General features: G+C 37.6%; 1 pseudogene; it reads right to left on the bottom strand.

The window, feature by feature from the left end:
- Positions 1-1,344: 1,344 nt before the first annotated feature.
- On the bottom strand, positions 1,345-1,781 carry LOC109555065 (ubiquitin-conjugating enzyme E2 N-like; annotated as a pseudogene).
- Positions 1,782-8,795: the final 7,014 nt, after the last annotated feature.

The raw sequence follows: 8,795 nt of genomic DNA, 5'->3' as shown, positions 1-8,795 counted from the left end.
AGATACATTATTATTATTTGATCTCCTTTGACTGTTTTCAGAAGAGAACAACATTTCATTCAAATGTTCTCATTTCTCTGATTAAACTTAGTCCTTGGCTAAAGTTTTTCCATAAACAAAAAGCAGGCAGAGGACATGGGAGGCAAGGACCAGAAGGTCCCATTCTGTTTCAATCTGATTACAAAAATCAACCTTCAAAAGTGTTCTGTGAAGTGAATAACTGTTCCTTAGATGTGCCTGTGACCTCCATGGGTCACATATTTACATTCATTTAATTTTGTTATTTTCTTGGCTTCTCTAGTCCTTTGAGTTTGTAATTACCAGTCTAGAGGGGTGGGTGATCTGCACTTCCTTCAGGGAATCCTCCAGAAGTACTCTTTATCTGATTCAAGCTTTTGATAAACATTTGGTGTAGTGACATCAAAATAATATGCTCTGAGAAGTGTCTTGAATACACTTTATACATTGCTGATTGAGCGGTACTAATCCTGTGTTCTAAATTTGGGAAGCAGATAACTTAGTCCAGTCTGTGACTTGATTTTTCACTTTCTGATATATTGATATGTCTTCAAGCAAAAGTTTTCCTTTATTTTGTAGAATGTTCCATCAGTTTTTAAATAGAATTATCACACTGTAACCATGAAATACACAATAAACTGTACAAAGGCAAAAGTAGTATAAGTAGAATAACAAAAAATATTTTACTAAAAAGTAAGATTTACAGAAGTTTTCAGAAAAGCCATCCAAAATGGTTACAAGCTTTTTCTTGAAGAGGATTCTACACTTGACAGCAGAGTGAGGGTTGTGATGTTTGTTTAATGTTCCCATTTTGATTGAAACAATCAAGTTTGTCTATCTACATCATCTGAATAAAGTTAGATTTGGATAGAGAGCATATATCTAAAGAACTGGTTAGCTGCTTTAACCAGTGCAATTAGATCACCATAAAAGTGAGGAAAGGAGCCCATAAAATTAAAACTACCTCCCCACACAAAAAAATAATAAAAATACCCAAACCCCTGCAGCTAACCCTGACAACTTCCTTCATTTCCGGTGCTTTATACTTAAACCATGATGGAGGAAATAAATAAAAGCAGAGTGGGGCCCTTGTAAAAGTTTGTCAACAGTTTTGATGATACTTCTAGCCTCTGCTGATGTTTCACAACAGTGAATTAGGACAAGACATACATTTGCTAATGTGCATTTAATCACCAAAGGACTGAAGCTTTCTAGAATTTTATTCTGCAGTGTTTGTAAGACTGTATTCATTAAATGCAAACAAAAAAGGAGAAAGTCTTAGAACACTTGGTGATTGGGTCAATGTAAATATTATTCATGCCATATTCATGGCATATATAGGCCATGCTCTCTAGCTGTATCTGTGGCTTGGGCTTCATTGGTCTTCCACTGCTCTACTACATCATTTGCTAATGAATCATCTGGATTGGGAGCATTTAACAAAGCCTGGATATATGGCAGAACTGTTCAGATCTTCAGTACTAGGGACCACTTATTCAAAATATCTAAACTTACTCTTCCCAACTTGTCTACATTAGGATGATAAATTTTGGTCATGAATCGTACTTTAGGAGCTACCATTGGGTAGTCTTCTGGAAGGAATAGTTCAAGTTGAAAACTCCCTCCCTCAAAAGCGGAATCCTGGCAACAAGCACGTGAAAATAATGGGCGTTACTCTCATCTAGTTCTGCTTTAATGCCGGAAACTGGTTCTGCCAGCAGACTCTAGGTTTCCTTGATAACCCTGCAGGGCAGCCTAGCCATCTTGTCAGATCCCGAGTTCGGCCTCTGGTCTTGAAGCAAAAGTTTTAAATTTCAATTTATTTTATTTTAATTTATCCAGTTTGTCAGTCTTTTCCTTTATAATTTGTGCTTTTTGCATCTTGTCAAAAACCAAAAATATCCTTTCCAACTCTGGAAATATAAAGATACAGCAGATGCACAACGGATCCTTATTATTTGCAGATTCTGTATTTGCGAATTCACCTAGTCTCTAAAAATCTGTGTGTAACCCAAAAGTAATGTTTATGGTGGTCATATGCAAAGGAGCAATTGTTTGGGGTTGCGCCTATTCCCAGCTGTGGTGGGGCAAGGAGGTGGTCTGCTTTCTTGTCTCTCTCATACTATAAACAAGTCACCTCTCTGAGGTGCATTTAGTGCTGGTTTTTTATAAATTTGTGTGCTTTTTTTTGTTGGTTATCTTGCTATTTTTTTTTTTTCGTTTCATACATGATATTTTACATGTTTCAATGCCATTCTCCCAAATCTTCCCACCCTCTCCCTCTCCCACAGAGTCCATAAGACTGTTATATACATCAGTGTCTCTTTTGCTGTCTCGTACACAGGGTTATTGTTACCATCTTTCTAAATTCCATATATATGTGTTAGTATATAGTGCTGAAGTGCTATCTAAAGTTTTCCTGAGTGCAGGAAGGTTGTGAGGTACCTTAAGAAGAAAATACATGTATTAGATAAGGTTTGCTCAAGCCTGAGTTACATTGCTGCCGTGAGTTCAGTGTTAAGGAATCAACTAAATATATTACATGAGGTGTCCTTAAACAGAAGCACACTCAAAACAAGGTGACATTATTGATTGACAGAAATGTGTGACCATAGGCTCACAAGGACCAAACTCTGTATTTCCTGGAGGAGTAAACTTCAGTATTCACTAATTCATTATATAGCGATTATGTAACTAGGCAAATAAGATCAACTGTATTCTCTAGAAGTTCCTTATATTCTCAAAAAGTTCCTAATTTCAGAGAATTTAGTTCCATTAGGATTTAATTGCTTCCTTTTTGGTTTTCAGTCATTTTATGTGTATTTCCTTTATAAGCACTTTCTGTTTCTCTCCTGCTGTATTTGCAGTTAGTGGGGTAGAATTGTTTGTTTTTTGTACATGTAGACTAGGCCAGGTTGGATTGTTCACTCAGGGGCTTTGGCATTTTTTTATTGTGAACTCATCATTAGCAGGGCTTATACACACACACACACACACACACACACACATATATAATATATATATTTCCCACCCCCACCCCCCACTGGGAAAATCTCATGGTATTTGGGATGTAGAAGTATCTCTTCAGAGTGTTTTTTTTACTTCTGCTTTGTGTCCCAGGAGTATCACTGCTTGAGGAATAATTCTACCGTGGCTTTTTCGTCTGGAGTTTCTGAACTATGTGGGTAGAGTAAAAGCAACGTGAATTGTAGTCCTGTGGTTTTGAATTCTCGGAGAGCTTTTCTTCCCCTCCCCGCCCCACCCCCCCACCCAAAGCCCTGTGTCCTGTGGTCTCTCTTGTTTTTCAATCCTTACATAAATAGAATAGTCTTTTGAGGGTCTTGGCTTTATAGAAAGTTCTCATTTCCAATTCTAGCCTCCCAAAACTTCATTTGCTACCCCTCTGTGGGAATTAACACCAAAACCCTGGATGTTAGAGACCAATACCCCCTATTTAAGCACTCACCCCTGTGCTTTTTCACTTCCATCTTTGTTTTTGGCACCTGGGGATTTGCTTTTATTTTTTGTGAGCTTAGCTGTACATTTAAATGTAATTGTTACATTTTACTCAGTACTTCTAGGTAAATATAATAAAAGAATCTTCAGATTGTCCACCATAATGCTGGAAGGTAGTAATTAGACATTTTGTATCCACTGCTATTTGTTAATAATCTTGAGACTTCATATTTTTACCTGAACAGTGTTCATAATAAGCCATGGTGTTTGAATTATGCAATATGTGTCATTTACTGGATCTCAGTTTTTAAGCTCTGGTAGAAGGCAGTGGCACCCCACTCCAGTACTCTTGCCTGGAAAATCCCATGGACGGAGGAGCCTGGTGGGCTGAAGTCCATGGGGTTGCGAAGAGTTGGACACGACTGAGCGACTTCACTTTTCCTTTTCCCTTACGTGCATTGGAGAAGGAAATGGCAACCCACTCCAGTGTTCTTGCCTGGAGAATCCCAGGGACAGGGGAGCCTGGTGGGCTGCTGTCTATGGGGTCGCACAGAGTCGGACACGACTGAAGCAACTTAGCAGCAGCAGCAGAACTATTTCTAAATAAATAATTTTCTTCTTTACTGTTTTTTTTAAAACATAAATGGGATCATATTATACACTTTTTTAAAAACAGGAGCACATTTTTTTTGTCCTTCCAGCTTTCCTTCTCTAACGTAAGCAAGGGCCTAACCTCCCTTCTCTGTCACTCAGGGAAGCCATGTTAACCTACTGTATGGTCTTCCATATTTTTATTTATCCCATGTAGACCTATATAGAGGGCTTGCCAGGTGATGGTGGTGAAGAATCCTCCTGCTGATGCAGGAGACATGGGTTCGATCCCTGGGTCAGGAAGATCCTCTGGAGAAGAAAATAGAAACCTAATCTAGTATTCTTGCTGGGAAATCCCATGCACAGAGAAGCCTGGCAGGCTACAGTCCATGGGGTCTCAAAGAGTTGGATATGACTGGGAATACACACACAGACCTATATAGAGCTATATTTGTCATCAGATATACATATATTTATGTATACAGTAATATATAATCAAGGTAGTTTATTATATGGTGTATAAAATGGTATTTTAGTATTCATTATTTTTTGCATTCTGCATTTCTCAACCAATAACATCTAGTTGAGACCCCTGTAAACTGTAATGGCTCTAATTCTTTTCTTTTTGAATGTACAAATCATGAGGGTATTACTTGGTGAATTTCCATAGTGAATACACCCATGTAACCAGCACCCAAATCAAGAAACAGAACACTACCAGTGTCCCAGAATCCCCCTCACACCTCCTTCCACATACCCGACTCTACCCCCACCTGACACTAACCATTATCCTGACTTGGAACAGCACAGATTTTCTTCTAAGACTGTTTTATGCTTTATATAAATGGAACCTTTCAGTACATTCTCCTTTTTAATGACGTATTTATGACATTCGGAATGTATGGAGTTACAGTTTTCTCACTGATTACTGTATGATTTCTTATTGTGGGAATATACTATGCCAAAGCCTTTGACTGTGTGGGTTGCAATAAACTGGAAAATTCTGAAAGAGATGGGAATACCAGACCACCTGACCTGCCTCTTGAGAAACCTATATGCAGGTCAGGAAGCAACAGTTAGAACTGGACATGAAACAACAGACTGGTTCCAAATAGGAAAAGGAGTACGTCAAGGCTGTATATCGGCACCCTGCTTATTTAACTTATATGCAGAGTACATCATGAGAAACACTGGGCTGGAAGAAGCACAAGCTGGAATCAAGATTGCTGGGAGAAATATCAATAACCTCAGATATGCAGATGACACCACCCTTGTGGCAGAAAGTGAAGAGGAACTAAAAAGCCTCTTAATGAAAGTGAAAGTGGAGAGTGAAAAAGTTGGCTTAAAGCTCAACATTCAGAAAACTCAGATCATGGCATCTGGTCCCATCAATTCATGGGAAATAGATGGGGAAACAGTGGAAACAGTGTCAGACTTTATTTTTTGGGGGGCTCCAAAATCACTGCAGATGGTGATTGCAGCCATGAAATTAAAAGACACTTACTCCTTGGATGGAAAGTTATGCCTAGATAGCATATTTAAAAGCAGTGATATTACTCTGCCAACAAAGGTCCATCTAGTCAAGGCTATGGTTTTTCCAGTGGTCATGTATGGATGTGAGAGTTGGACTGTGAAGAAAGCTGAGTGCCGAACAATTGATGCTTTTGAACTGTGGTGTTGGAGAAGACTCTTGAGAGTCCCTTGGACTGCAAGGAGATCCAACCAGTCCATTCTAAAGGAGATCAGTCCTGGGTGTTCATTGGAAGGACTGATGCTGAAGCTGAAACTCCAGTACTTTGGCCGCCTCATGCGAAGAATTGAGTCATCGGAAAAGACCCTGATGCTGGGAGGGATTGGGAGCAGGACGAAAGAGGACGACAGAGGATGAGATGGCTGGATGGCATCACCAACTTGATGGACGTGAGTTTGAGTGCACTCCGGGAGTTGGTGATGGACAGGGAGGCCTGGCATGCTGCGATTCATGGGGTCGCAAAGAGTCGGACACGACTGAGCGACTGAATTGAACTGAACTGAACTGAATATATTGGAATTTATCCATTGTACTACTGATAGGCTCTATGGTTATTATGGACAGTGCTGCCATGAATGTTTTTGATCATTAATTTATTTTTCTTATTATTCTTACTAATTTATTATACTTCAGTGCTATGAAAGTGGCTTCCCAGGTGGCACTAATGGTAAAGAACCTGTCTGCCAATGCAGGAGACGTAAGAGATGTGGGTTCAATCCCTGGGTTTGGAAGATACCCTGGGGAAGGGCATGGCAACCCACTCTAGTATTCTTGCCTGGAGAATCCTTATGGACAGAGGAGCCTGGTAGGCTATAGTCCATAGTGTCACAAAGAGTCAGACATGACTGAAGCGACTTGGCACACATGCACACTATGAAGGATCACCCTTTATTTAGCCATCCTGCTTTTTAATAGGTGCTTTTTACTTTGTTTCCAGCTCTTGACCACTCAGGTAAAGCTGCAATAAATATTGAATGTATGTTCCTATGTAGGAGTACTAATCCAGCCCTCCTAAAGGGATACTGCCAGAAGTCGAATTGCTGGTTAATATTAAAATTAAAGGCTGTTGCTGTATTGTTGTTGTCTAGTCACTAAGTTGGGTCCAACGCTTTTGCAACATTGGCTTCCAGAAAGTCTTTGGCAGTGCCATTTCCCTCACCAGTGTATGAAAATTCCCTTTTCCTCATCTCTACTAGCATTAGATATTACAGTTCTATGTTTTATGAATCTGAGTATAAAATGACATCACATAAGTACTTTAATTTATATTCCCCAACTACTAAAGAATTTGAGCATCTTTTCATGTGCTCTGGCTTGCTCTTCTGTGAATTGTGTATTCATGTTTTGGGGGGCTTACTTTTCTTTGGAGCTCTTCATCCTTTTCTTGTTTTGCTTTTTTAAATTTTTTCTTTTTTTCTCTTCATCCTTTTCTTATCAGTTTGTAAGATATTTTTGTATAGTATAGAAATTAAACTTTTGTTATTTGTGTTACAAATTCTTAAATATATTCCTAAGTATTTTATCATTTTTGGCCACTATTATAAATGAAAACTTATCCCATTTGCATTTCTAGGTACTTATTGTTAGAGTAAAAAAACATCAATATATTACTGTCATATATCTGATATCCAACCTTCTTACCAAATATTAATTTAAAAAGTTTTTTAATAGTATCTCTTGGGTTTTGGGGGTAGACAGTTACAGTATCAACAAACAGATCTGATTTATGTATTTTCATTCAAGGCTACCAGAGATAGGAAGCAAAAATACAGAATGCCAAGTTAAATATAATTTCAGATAAACAATGAGTAATTTTTTAGAATAATTATGTCTGGAAATATATATTGCATGGGACATAGTTATCCTAAAAGTGTATTCATTGTTCATTAGAAATTCAAATTTAACTAGATGTTCAGTATTTTTCTGGCAAGCCTACTTTTTCCCCAAAGATTATACCTGTTTTATTTTCTTTGCATACTGCATTTGATGACGCTTCTAAGACAATGATTCCAATCCCAGGTTGCATTAACATCAACCAGGAAGCTTTTTAAAAAGTTCTAGTGCCAGACTTCTATGGTCAGAGATTAAATTGATATATATTTCAGGAAAGCTTTCCAGATGATTCTTTATGAGCATCCAGGGTTGAGAACCACTAAAGCCCTAAAACAGTGTTAAATAATAAAGGTATTAGTGTGCACCCGTGTCTCCTCCTTGATTTTAATGAAATATTTTCAGGGTTTTGGCATTTGAGATAATCTTTGTTGTTGGTTTTTAAATAAATATCCTTAGTTTTCATGTATTCCTATTTTCCTTCAAGTTTTTATTAGGAATGGCTGCTTTTATCTTTATTGTATTTTATTTATTTGGCTGCAATGGGTCTTAGTTGCAGCACACAGGATCTTTGTTGCATCATGCAGGATCTTTTCATTGCAGTGCACAGGCTCTTTAGTTGTGGCACACGGGCCTAGTTGCATTATGGCATATGGGATCTTCCTGAACCGGAGATCAAGCCCACATCCTCTGCATTGGCAGGTGGATTCCTAAGCTCTGGACCACCAGGGAAGTCCCCGGGATATGGCTGCTTTTAGCATCTATCAATATGCTTATATTTTCTTTCTCAGTTTATCAAAACAAAGACTCGTACTGATAGGTTTCTTCATACTGAAACGCTTTGTGATTTTTAAAATTTCATATCTATCAATATGCTTATATTTTCTTTCTCAGTTTATTAAAACAAAGACTCGTATTGATAGGTTTCTTCATACTGAAACGCTTTGTGATTTTTAAAATTTCATATCTAAGTCTATTTGCTAATCTGTTTTTAGAATTTGTATCTATATTTATAAATGAATTTGAGGTTGAGAATTTGTTTTTCTTGAAATTAGCTTTGTCTGGTTTTGGTATTTAAGGTATGCTGGCTTTGTAAAATGAATTGGTAAACCTTATCTTTAAAAAAAAGTTTTTTATTTCTTTATACTTTAAATTATGAAAGTACGATAACACATTTACAGGAGACTTGGAAAACACAGAACAAAGTTACATATAGTTCCACTATATATTGCAATTATTTTTAAGTAGATAAATTAAGATTTTTAGTTGGAGTTTCAATATCAAACTCTCAAAAATTAATAGAATAGACAGAAAAGTTGAAGGACATAATAGACCTGAAAAGCACTGTGAACCTGTTCAACATAAGTAA

This window comes from Bos indicus, chromosome X (assembly GCF_029378745.1).
Source record: "Bos indicus isolate NIAB-ARS_2022 breed Sahiwal x Tharparkar chromosome X, NIAB-ARS_B.indTharparkar_mat_pri_1.0, whole genome shotgun sequence".
Classification (NCBI taxonomy): domain Eukaryota; kingdom Metazoa; phylum Chordata; class Mammalia; order Artiodactyla; family Bovidae; genus Bos; species Bos indicus.
This window is presented reverse-complemented; position numbering and strand designations above follow the sequence as displayed.